This window comes from Oncorhynchus mykiss, chromosome 30 (genome assembly GCF_013265735.2).
Source record: "Oncorhynchus mykiss isolate Arlee chromosome 30, USDA_OmykA_1.1, whole genome shotgun sequence".
Taxonomy (NCBI): Eukaryota; Metazoa; Chordata; class Actinopteri; order Salmoniformes; family Salmonidae; genus Oncorhynchus; species Oncorhynchus mykiss.
The window spans coordinates 15087398-15099560 of record NC_050570.1 but is presented as its reverse complement, the minus strand read 5'-3'; the positions used below and the strand labels follow the sequence as shown (position 1 = coordinate 15099560).

General features: G+C 42.3%; 1 protein-coding gene across 1 annotated transcript in view; it reads left to right on the top strand.

The window, feature by feature from the left end:
• Positions 1 to 12163, top strand: part of LOC110522744 (potassium voltage-gated channel subfamily KQT member 1-like) — a 276958-nt gene that overhangs the window by 62233 nt on the left and 202562 nt on the right. The gene's annotated exons all lie outside the window — the stretch shown is intronic.

The window sequence follows — 12163 nt, the reverse complement described above, 5'->3', positions numbered from 1 at the left end:
TCACAAATCTGATAGTTCCAACCATGGAAAAATGATTCAATGAAGTTTAGAAGACTGTCATGCAGTTTCGGATTCCCTTGGCAATATATTGTTTTAACAAAATCCAAATTTTCTCTATTACTGTGTCCACAATAACGCCATAATCTACTTTATGTAGCATTCCCTTATGTGCTGTTGAATATGGCTGTTTGCTGGCCTTGAACACTACACTGTTGAATATGGCTGTTTGCTGGCCTTGAACACTACGCTGGTGAATATGGCTGTTTGCTGGCCTTGAACACTACACTGTTGAATATGGCTGTTTGCTGGCCTTGAACACTACACTGTTGAATATGGCTGTTTGCTGGCCTTGAACACTACGCTGTTGAATATGGCTGTTTGCTGGCCTTGAACACTACACTGTTGAATATGGCTGTTTGCTGGCCTTGAACACTACGCTGTTGAATATGGCTGTTTGCTGGCCTTGAACACTACACTGTTGAATATGGCTGTTTGCTGGCCTTGAACACTACGCTGTTGAATATGGCTGTTTGCTGGCCTTGAACACTACACTGTTGAATATGGCTGTTTGCTGGCCTTGAACACTACGCCCTTGAATATGGCTGTTTGCTGGCCTTGAACACTACGCTGTTGAATATGGCTGTTTGCTGGCCTTGAACACTACACTGTTGAATATGGCTGTTTGCTGGCCTTGAACACTACGCTGTTGAATATGGCTGTTTGCTGGCCTTGAACACTACGCTGTTGAATATGGCTGTTTGCTGGCCTTGAACACTACGCTGTTGAATATGGCTGTTTGCTGGCCTTGAACACTACACTGTTGAATATGGCTGTTTGCTGGCCTTGAACACTACGCTGTTGAATGTGGCTGTTTGCTGGCCTTGAACACTACACTGTTGAATATGGCTGTTTGCTGGCCTTGAACACTACGCTGTTGAATATGGCTGTTTGCTGGCCTTGAACACTTCACATATGAAGGGGATCATATGAGATCATGTGAATAATAGAAGATGTCTTGGATCTTTTATAAGGGATGTGTGAAGACGTGTCTAAAGCTCAAATTATAATTTTCTCCCTCCCAACAGTAGATGGCGCTTTTCCTTTACACTCTTGTTGTCACGGGTGTGCGTACTGGTAGCGGAGTCAGGTGCAGGAGAGCAGAGAGTTGTGAACAGGCGCACACTTTATTGAGGCAGGAGCAAACAGCAGACGGACGCAATTGCGTCAAAACCTCCAGCAACAATGGCAAAAGTGCAAAGCGCTCAAACAGTCACAAAAGCTATAGTTTACCAAATAACATACTTCGTGAAATAAACACGGATATTGGACAACCAGCCTGGCGCGTCACATAACACACATAACACGAAACAACTTCACACAAAGACATGGAGGGGAACAGAGGAATAAATACATGCAGTGTGATTGGGGAATGAAAACCAGGTGTGCAGGGAACAAGACAAAACAAATGGAACAATGAGAAAATGGAGCGGCGATGGCTAGAAAGCCGGTGACGTCAACCGCCGAATGCCGCCCGAACAAGGAGAGGAGCCGACTTTGGCGGAAGTCGTGACACTTGTACAGTACTTGAACGCCTAAGTACTCAGTTTATTCATCTCACAGTGGGTGAACTGTACTCAGTTTATTCATCTCACAGTGGGTGAACTGTACTCAGTTTATTCATCTCACAGTGGGTGAACTGTAGTCAGTTTATTCATCTCACAGTGGGTGAACTGTACTCAGTTTATTCATCTCACAGTGGGTGAACTGTACTCAGTTTATTCATCTCACAGTGGGTGAACTGTAGTCAGTTTATTAATCTCACAGTGGGTGAACTGTACTCAGTTTATTCATCTCACAGTGGGTGAACTGTACTCAGTTTATTCATCTCATAGTGGGTGAACTGTACTCAGTTTATTCATCTCACAGTGGGTGAACTGTACTCAGTTTAATCATCTCATAGTGGGTGAACTGTAGTCAGTTTATTCATCTCACAGTGGGTGAACTGTACTCAGTTTATTCATCTCACAGTGGGTGAACTGTAGTCAGTTTATTCATCTCACAGTGGGTGAACTGTAGTCAGTTTATTCATCTCACAGTGGGTGAACTGTAGTCAGTTTATTCATCTCACAGTGGGTGAACTGTACTCAGTTTATTCATCTCATAGTGGGTGAACTGTACTCAGTTTATTCATCTCACAGTGGGTGAACTGTAGTCAGTTTATTCATCTCACAGTGGGTGAACTGTAGTCAGTTTATTCATCTCACAGTGGGTGAACTGTAGTCAGTTTATTCATCTCACAGTGGGTGAACTGTACTCAGTTTATTCATCTCACAGTGGGTGAACTGTACTCAGTTTATTCATCTCACAGTGGGTGAACTGTAGTCAGTTTATTCATCTCACAGTGGGTGAACTGTAGTCAGTTTATTCATCTCATAGTGGGTGAACTGTACTCAGTTTATTCATCTCATAGTGGGTGAACTGTACTCAGTTTATTCATCTCACAGTGGGTGAACTGTAGTCAGTTTATTCATCTCACAGTGGGTGAACTGTAGTCAGTTTATTCATCTCACAGTGGGTGAACTGTAGTCAGTTTATTCATCTCACAGTGGGTGAACTGTAGTCAGTTTATTCATCTCACAGTGGGTGAACTGTAGTCAGTTTATTCATCTCACAGTGGGTGAACTGTAGTCAGTTTATTCATCTCACAGTGGGTGAACTGTACTCAGTTTATTCATCTCACAGTGGGTGAACTGTACTCAGTTTATTCATCTCACAGTGGGTGAACTGTACTCAGTTTATTCATCTCACAGTGGGTGAACTGTACTCAGTTTATTCATCTCACAGTGGGTGAACTGTAGTCAGTTTATTCATCTCATAGTGGGTGAACTGTAGTCAGTTTATTCATCTCATAGTGGGTGAACTGTACTCAGTTTATTCATCTCATAGTGGGTGAACTGTACTCAGTTTATTCATCTCACAGTGGGTGAACTGTAGTCAGTTTATTCATCTCACAGTGGGTGATCTGTACTCAGTTTATTCATCTCACAGTGGGTGAACTGTAGTCAGTTTATTCATCTCATAGTGGGTGAACTGTACTCAGTTTATTCATCTCACAGTGGGTGAACTGTAGTCAGTTTATTCATCTCATAGTGGGTGAACTGTACTCAGTTTATTCATCTCACAGTGGGTGAACTGTAGTCAGTTTATTCATCTCACAGTGGGTGAACTGTAGTCAGTTTATTCATCTCACAGTGGGTGAACTGTACTCAGTTTATTCATCTCACAGTGGGTGAACTGTAGTCAGTTTATTCATCTCACAGTGGGTGAACTGTACTCAGTTTATTCATCTCACAGTGGGTGAACTGTAGTCAGTTTATTCATCTCACAGTGGGTGAACTGTACTCAGTTTATTCATCTCACAGTGGGTGAACTGTAGTCAGTTTATTCATCTCACAGTGGGTGAACTGTACTCAGTTTATTCATCTCACAGTGGGTGAACTGTACTCAGTTTATTCATCTCACAGTGGGTGAACTGTAGTCAGTTTATTCATCTCACAGTGGGTGAACTGTACTCAGTTTATTCATCTCACAGTGGGTGAACTGTAGTCAGTTTATTCATCTCACAGTGGGTGAACTGTACTCAGTTTATTCATCTCACAGTGGGTGAACTGTAGTCAGTTTATTCATCTCACAGTGGGTGAACTGTAGTCAGTTTATTCATCTCACAGTGGGTGAACTGTACTCAGTTTATTCATCTCACAGTGGGTGAACTGTAGTCAGTTTATTCATCTCACAGTGGGTGAACTGTACTCAGTTTATTCATCTCACAGTGGGTGAACTGTACTCAGTTTATTCATCTCACAGTGGGTGAACTGTACTCAGTTTATTCATCTCACAGTGGGTGAACTGTACTCAGTTTATTCATCTCACAGTGGGTGAACTGTACTCAGTTTAATCATCTCATAGTGGGTGAACTGTACTCAGTTTATTCATCTCACAGTGGGTGAACTGTACTCAGTTTATTCATCTCACAGTGGGTGAACTGTAGTCAGTTTATTCATCTCACAGTGGGTGAACTGTAGTCAGTTTATTCATCTCACAGTGGGTGAACTGTAGTCAGTTTATTCATCTCACAGTGGGTGAACTGTAGTCAGTTTATTCATCTCACAGTGGGTGAACTGTAGTCAGTTTATTCATCTCACAGTGGGTGAACTGTAGTCAGTTTATTCATCTCACAGTGGGTGAACTGTACTCAGTTTATTCATCTCACAGTGGGTGAACTGTACTCAGTTTATTCATCTCACAGTGGGGGAACTGTAGTCAGTTTATTCATCTCACAGTGGGTGAACTGTACTCAGTGTACTCAGTTTATTCATCTCACAGTGGGTGAACTGTACTCAGTTTATTCATCTCACAGTGGGTGAACTGTAGTCAGTTTATTCATCTCACAGTGGGTGAACTGTACTCAGTTTATTCATCTCACAGTGGGGGAACTGTAGTCAGTTTATTCATCTCACAGTGGGTGAACTGTACTCAGTGTACTCAGTTTATTCATCTCACAGTGGGTGAACTGTACTCAGTTTATTCATCTCACAGTGGGTGAACTGTAGTCAGTTTATTCATCTCACAGTGGGTGAACTGTAGTCAGTTTATTCATCTCACAGTGGGTGAACTGTACTCAGTTTATTCATCTCACAGTGGGTGAACTGTAGTCAGTTTATTCATCTCACAGTGGGTGAACTGTAGTCAGTTTATTCATCTCACAGTGGGTGAACTGTAGTCAGTTTATTCATCTCACAGTGGGTGAACTGTACTCAGTTTATTCATCTCACAGTGGGTGAACTGTAGTCAGTTTATTCATCTCACAGTGGGTGAACTGTAGTCAGTTTATTCATCTCACAGTGGGTGAACTGTACTCAGTTTATTCATCTCACAGTGGGGGAACTGTAGTCAGTTTATTCATCTCACAGTGGGTGAACTGTACTCAGTGTACTCAGTTTATTCATCTCACAGTGGGTGAACTGTACTCAGTTTATTCATCTCACAGTGGGTGAACTGTAGTCAGTTTATTCATCTCACAGTGGGTGAACTGTAGTCAGTTTATTCATCTCACAGTGGGTGAACTGTAGTCAGTTTATTCATCTCACAGTGGGTGAACTGTACTCAGTTTATTCATCTCACAGTGGGTGAACTGTAGTCAGTTTATTCATCTCACAGTGGGTGAACTGTACTCAGTTTATTCATCTCACAGTGGGTGAACTGTACTCAGTTTATTCATCTCACAGTGGGTGAACTGTACTCAGTGTACTCAGTTCAACCACTATGTGTAGCTATGTTCCCTTTCATTTAAAGCTGCAAAAGCATATCTGATGTACTCCAGTTACTGTATGTTTTATTGGTACAGTAGTTGTGTAGTTACAGTACTGTTCATGTTCCAGTGTATGAAGTTACACTGTAGTAGTAGTTCACTGCCTAGGCTTGTGTTTTGATAGTGTTTAGAAGTGAATTATGTTTTTGTGTGTGATATCCTTTAATATCACCGAAAGGGTTTGGCCTACTTGCTGTAACATCACTGTACTATGCTGTAGGTCAACACATACAATAATGCCCCCCAGACATGATGTATGGTTTATTACTGAGGGAATGTGTGGTGTTGAGAAAACTATAATCAGTGATATAATACATGTTTCACCAACTATCAAGTGCTAGTGTGGTTGTGTCATGGAACATGCCCATATCTCTGGTCTACATGGGTAAGGCTGAGCCAGACGCTCTAACAGATTTGGGACGTGGGCACTCCTATAACAGCTGCTTTGGAAAACCCGATGCCGCATGCCAATTTAACATTTCTTGATTCCCAGTTAAACCGTTTTTAAACAAATTAAAATGGAACTGAGAAGGACCAGGTCCACCCACGCCCCCCCCCCCCCCCCCCCCCTAGACGATCCCACAGGTGAAGAAGCCAGATGGGGAGGTCCTGGGCTTGCGTGGTTATTCGTGGTCTGCAGTTGTGAGGCTGGTTGGACGTACTGCCAAATTATCTAATGCGACGTTGGAGGCTTATGGTAGAGAAATTAACATTAAATTCTCTGGCAACAGCTCTGGTGGACATTCCTGCAGTCAGCATGCCAAGTGCACACTCTGTCAAAACTTGGGACGTCTTTAGCATTGGGTTTTGTGACAAAACTGCACATTTTAAAGTGGCCTTTTAGAGTCCCAGCACAAGGTGCACCTGAATAATGATCATGCTGTTTAATCAGCTTCTTGATATGCCACACCTGTCAGGTGGATGGATAATTTTGGCAAATGAGAAATGCTCACTAATAGGGATGTAAACAAATATGTGCACAAAATGTTGGACATTTCTAGGAAATGTTACGTGTTGCATTTATGTTTTTGTTCAGTGTAGTAAAGTAAAGTACAGATACCCCAAAAAACGACTTAAGTGGTACTTTAAAGTATTTTTACTTAAGTACTTTACACCACTACACACACACACACACACACACACACACACACACACACACACACACACACACACACACACACACACACACACACACACACACACACACACACACACACACACACACACACACAGGATTAAATGACAATTACAAAATTCCATAAAGACCAATGTAACAAAATAAAATATAACATATTTTTGCAAAGTATTGTATTTCATTAAAAAACATGTTTTTTGTACCTTAAAATATAAAAATACATTTGCAAGTAGCCGGCTGAACAACAACAATATTCTCAGTATTGGAGACAGGAGAAGGGGGAGAGGAGAAAGAGAGGAGATGGGGGAGAAGGGTGGAGGGGAGGAAAGAAGGGGGAGAGGAGAAGGGGGAAGGGGAGGGGAGGAGAGGAGAACGGGTGGAGAAGAGAGGAGAGTAGAAGAGAAGGGGAGAAAAGGAGAAGGGGAGGGGAGGAAAGGAGAAGGGGAGGAAAGGAGGTGGGGGAGAAGGGGAGGGGAGGGGAGGAAAGGATAAGGGGAGGGGAGGGGAGGAGAGGAAAAGGTGGGGGGAGAGGAGAAGGGAGGAGAGGGAAAGGGGGGCAAAAGAGAAGGGGAGGGGAAGAAAGGAGAAGGGGGAGAGGAGAAGGGGGGAGGAGAGGAGAAGGGGGGAGTGGAGAGCAGCAGTGGCGTTGAGAGATTTACAGCTCCCAGATGTGGTCGGGAAGAGTGTGTGTGTGTGTGTGTGTGTGTGTGTTCGTGTGTGTGCGTTTGTGTCCTGGGCGCTGGCTGGATGGTTGACATGCGGTCCCCTGGCTCTGAAGCCCTCCATTAAGTGTAGTCAGTCACGCAGATAGCACACACACACACACACACACACACACACACACACACACACACACACACACACACACACACACACACACACACACTACAACAGCATCATACCTACAGTTCTTACTAACTCTATCAGACTGCCTATTCAGACTGACTCTGTCATTGAGCCAGTTGGCTCTGTATTTTCCTATTGAGTTTCTTCTGGTGTTCCTAGGTTATAGTGATATAGCAGATAGTGTGGACTATAGCAGCCCAGTGGAGTTTGTTAATCTTCAGACTACCCTCCAAGTGGGGTTCACATCAGAGGACAAATGGACAGCTGTGTGTGACTGTGACGACACTGGGCTGGCCAAAAGGAAGTGGCACTGCACGGTGGCCGCACACCATCTGTCTCCATACCCCTCTAGAAGATCTGTCTCACTACCCCTCTAGGATATCTGTCTCCATACCCCTCTAGGAGATCTGTCTCACTACCCCTCTAGGAGATCTGTCTCACTACCCCTCTAGGAGATCTGTGTCACTACCCCTCCAGGAGATCTGTCTCACTTCCCCTCTAGGAGATCTGTCTCACTTCCCCTCCAGGAGATCTGTCTCACTACCCCTCCAGGAGATCTGTCTCACTACCCCTCCAGGAGATCTGTCTCACTACCCCTCTAGGAGATCTGTCTCACTACCCCTCTAGGAGATCTGTCTCAATACCCCTCCAGGAGATCTGTCTCACTACCCCTCCAGGAGATCTGTCTCACTACCCCTCCAGGAGATCTGTCTCACTACCTCTCCAGGAGATCTGTCTCACTACCCCTCTAGGAGATCTGTCTCACTACCCCTCCAGGAGATCTGTCTCACTACCCCTCCAGGAGATCTGTCTCACTACCCCTCCAGGAGATCTGTCTCACTACCCCTTCAGGAGATCTGTCTCACTACCCCTCCAGGAGATCTGTCTCCGTACCCCTCCAGGAGATCTGTCTCCGTACCCCTCTAGGAGATCTGTCTCCATACCCCTCCAGGAGATCTGTCTCCATACCCCTCCAGGAGATCTGTCTCCATACCCATCCAGGAGATCTGTCTCCATACCCCTCCAGGAGATCTGTCTCCATACCCCTCCAGGAGATCTGTCTCACTAAAACGTTGAATACGCACAAAATATGCACCAAAACATGCATGCACCAGTTTTCACGCAAAAGTTGGCATTTATAAAAACTGAACTTGATGTGAGAATGTGCTTATCTTCCTGCAAACTGTGGAAATGCTTTCTTCACACAGTGTCTTGTGGTTGAAGTATTGCATTGCAACAAGGAGACAGTGGCCTAGTAGCCTTGTGCATGAATATATGATGACACTCTTATTCATACCAAAAAACTGGTAGATAAATATAATAAGATGCAATCATTTGCCATTAGTGAGAAGAGCAAAAATCTATTGATTTTATCTTTGTGTTCTAAAATAATTATAAATCGGCATCCAGGTCCTATTGTTTATGTTATTTCCATGACCATTACAGAATAAATTCCTCACCTTTTCTGACTGGGATGGTTTCATTCCCACGAAATAGCCTATAGGCCTACAACAAGTTAGGAAAGGCCACCATTCCTCCCATCTCTCATGAAATTGGACCTACTTCACAGTAGTAAATAAATAAGCTATTTTAAGTATTTTGCTCTATGCGTTGCGATCCAAAGCGCAGTTTAACTGTGGAACAGACTGTTCACCTTTTCCATTGACGTTTTTAGGCTGGTCTACATCTGAATACTGTAATGCCAAATTTCTCAAGTAGACAATATTTAATTCATAAACATAATGCATAATTAATATACCTGTCATAACTATTACAGACTAAATTCCTCACCTTTTCTGGCCATGATGAGTTCATATTCCCGAATTAGCCATACAACAAATGACCATGCACATCCCATTTACTTGGGCTTATTTGATAATTGTATGTTTTTGGCTACCACTGTAAGTAGGACTACTGTAAAACGATCAAGTAGACAATGTTTCAGAATAGAAAATGAAATGCAAAACATTATTGAATTCAAACAATCTGTTTACAGGTCCACAACTATTTGCAATTGTTTTTGTCTTTCAGAAACGGTCAGATAAAGCAAATGTCACTACAAAAGAAAACATTCTGCCAACACCTCCAAAGACATTTCATCCTTTAGCCATACTGTGTTGGCCTGATTCCAACACCTCCAAAGACATTTCATCCTTTAGCCATACTGTGTTGGCCTGATTCCAACACCTCCAAAGACATTTCATCCTTTAGCCATACTGTGTTGGCCTGATTCCAACACCTCCAAAGACATTTCATCAAGTTCACCATTGATATTTCCTTTAGCCATACTGTGTTGGCCTGATTCCAACACCTCCAAAGACATTTGATCAAGTTCACCATTGATATTTCCTTTAGCCATACTGTGTTGGCCTGATTCCAACACCTCCAGAGACATTTGATCAAGTTCACCATTGATATTTCCTTTAGCCATACTGTGTTGGTCTAATTCCAATACTTCCAAAGACATTTCATCAAGTTCACCATTGATATTTCCTTTAGCCATACTGTGTTGGCCTGATTCCAACACCTCCAAAGACATTTCATCAAGTTCACCATTGATATTTCCTTTAGCCATACTGTGTTGGCCTGATTCCAACACCTCCAAAGACATTTCATCAAGTTCACCATTGATATTTCCTTTAGCCATACTGTGTTGGTCTAATTCCAATACTTCCAGAGACATTTCATCAAGTTCACCATTGATATTTCCTTTAGCCATACTGTGTTGGCCTGATTCCAATACTTCCAAAGACATTTCATCAAGTTCACCATTGATATTTCCTTTAGCCATACTGTGTTGGCCTGATTCCGACGCCTGCAAGGACATTTGATCAAGTTCACCATTGATATTTCCTTTAGCCATACTGTGTTGGCCTGATTCCAATACCTACAAAGACATTTCATCAAGTTCACCATTGATATTTCCTTTAGCCATACTGTGTTGGCCTGATTCCAACACCTACAAAGACATTTCATCAAGTTCACCATTGATATTTCCTATAGCCAAACTGTGTTGGCCTGATTCCAACATCCCCAAGGACATTTGATCAAGTTCACCATTGATATTTCCTTTAGCCATACTGTGTTGGCCTGATTCCAATACTTCCAAAGACATTTGATCAAGTTCACCATTGATATTTCCTTTAGCCATACTGTGTTGGCCTGATTCCAACACCTACAAAGACATTTCATCAAGTTCACCATTGATATTTCCTTTAGCCATACTGTGTTGGCCTGATTCCAACACCTACAAAGACATTTCATCAAGTTCACCATTGATATTTCCTTTAGCCATACTGTGTTGGTCTAATTCCAATACTTCCAAAGACATTTCATCAAGGTCACCATTGATATTTCCTTTAGTCATACTGTGTTGACCTGATTCCAATACTTCCAAAGACATTTCATCAAGTTCACCATTGATATTTCCTTTAGTCATACTGTGTTGACCTGATTCCAATACTTCCAAAGACATTTCATCAAGTTCACCATTGATATTTCCTTTAGCCATACTGTGTTGGCCTGATTCCAATTCTTTCAAAGTATACAGCAAATAAGGGCGTTAATTGTCACCATAAAAGGTGAATGATGGGTGTTTATCCGGCGGAGTAACACGCGCACATTTTTACGACTGGTCTGATTCATAACAGGAAATGTGTTTGTATGGCTGCGCCAGGTTTATAAATCTCAATATTTTTTGTGCAGATGTTTAGTGTAAAATGTATGCAATGGTTATAAATGAGGACCCTGCAGTCTGAGGTATCCAGAAGCCCTCCCCCACAACCAACCATTCCCTTAAAAAGATACCAGTTGTTATCTGAACCTATTCCAAATAAATCCCACATAATGACATAGTCCGTGTGGTATTCACCATAGTTTTTTAGGGGTTTGTTGTACAAAGAACACTTGTTCTGCTGATTGTATACATTTCCCCTCTTTTAACACTAACATGTATTAGAATCTGTTAAATTAGAAGAAAAAATATATATTCCTTCCCTCTTTTTTCGAACTCGGGCAAGTCTGATAAATAGTTATTTCCGATGATTGTGCAATACTCAACAGAATGTGTGAGAAACTGCTAGCTATGATGACACACTGCTCTGTATACACTCTGTGTATCAATGAGAGTAGTTGGTTTACTTTTCTCTGTCATAAAGATACAAACTCAACTGACATGAGAATGGTTCTCAATTATACTCCCCAAAGACAGATTTACATTCACAGAGCTTAGTCCTGGAGAAAAAGTAAATGTTTTGAAATACTTCTTTGGTCTCAAATAGAGGAAGGCCTATTGCTGATTGCAGTGTACAGTTACCCCTTTATCTCTCTCTCTCTCTCTCTCTGTCTCCCTCTCTCTCTCTCTCTCTCTCTCTTTCATATGTTTACATTGCCAAATCAAGTGAAATAAACAAACAACATGTTTGATTTGTTTTCAAATTCTTTGTGGGTCATTGTGATTTGTGAGAAATATGTGTCTCTAATATGGTCATACATTTGGCAGGAGGTTAGGAAGTGCCTCTCAGTTTCCACCTCATTTTGTGGGCAGTGTGCACATAGCCTGTCTTCTCTTGATAGCCTGGTCTGCCTAATGGCGGCCTTTCCCAATAGCAAGGCTATGCTCACTGAGTCTGTACATAGTTAAGGATTTCCTTAAGTTTGGGTCAGTCACAGTGGTCAGGTATTCTGCCACTGTGTACTCTCTGTTTAGGGCCAGATAGCATTCCAATTTGCTCTGTTTTTGGTTGATTCCTTCCAGTGTGTCAAATAGTTATCTTTTTGTTTTCTCATAATTTGGTTGGGTCTAATTGAGTTGC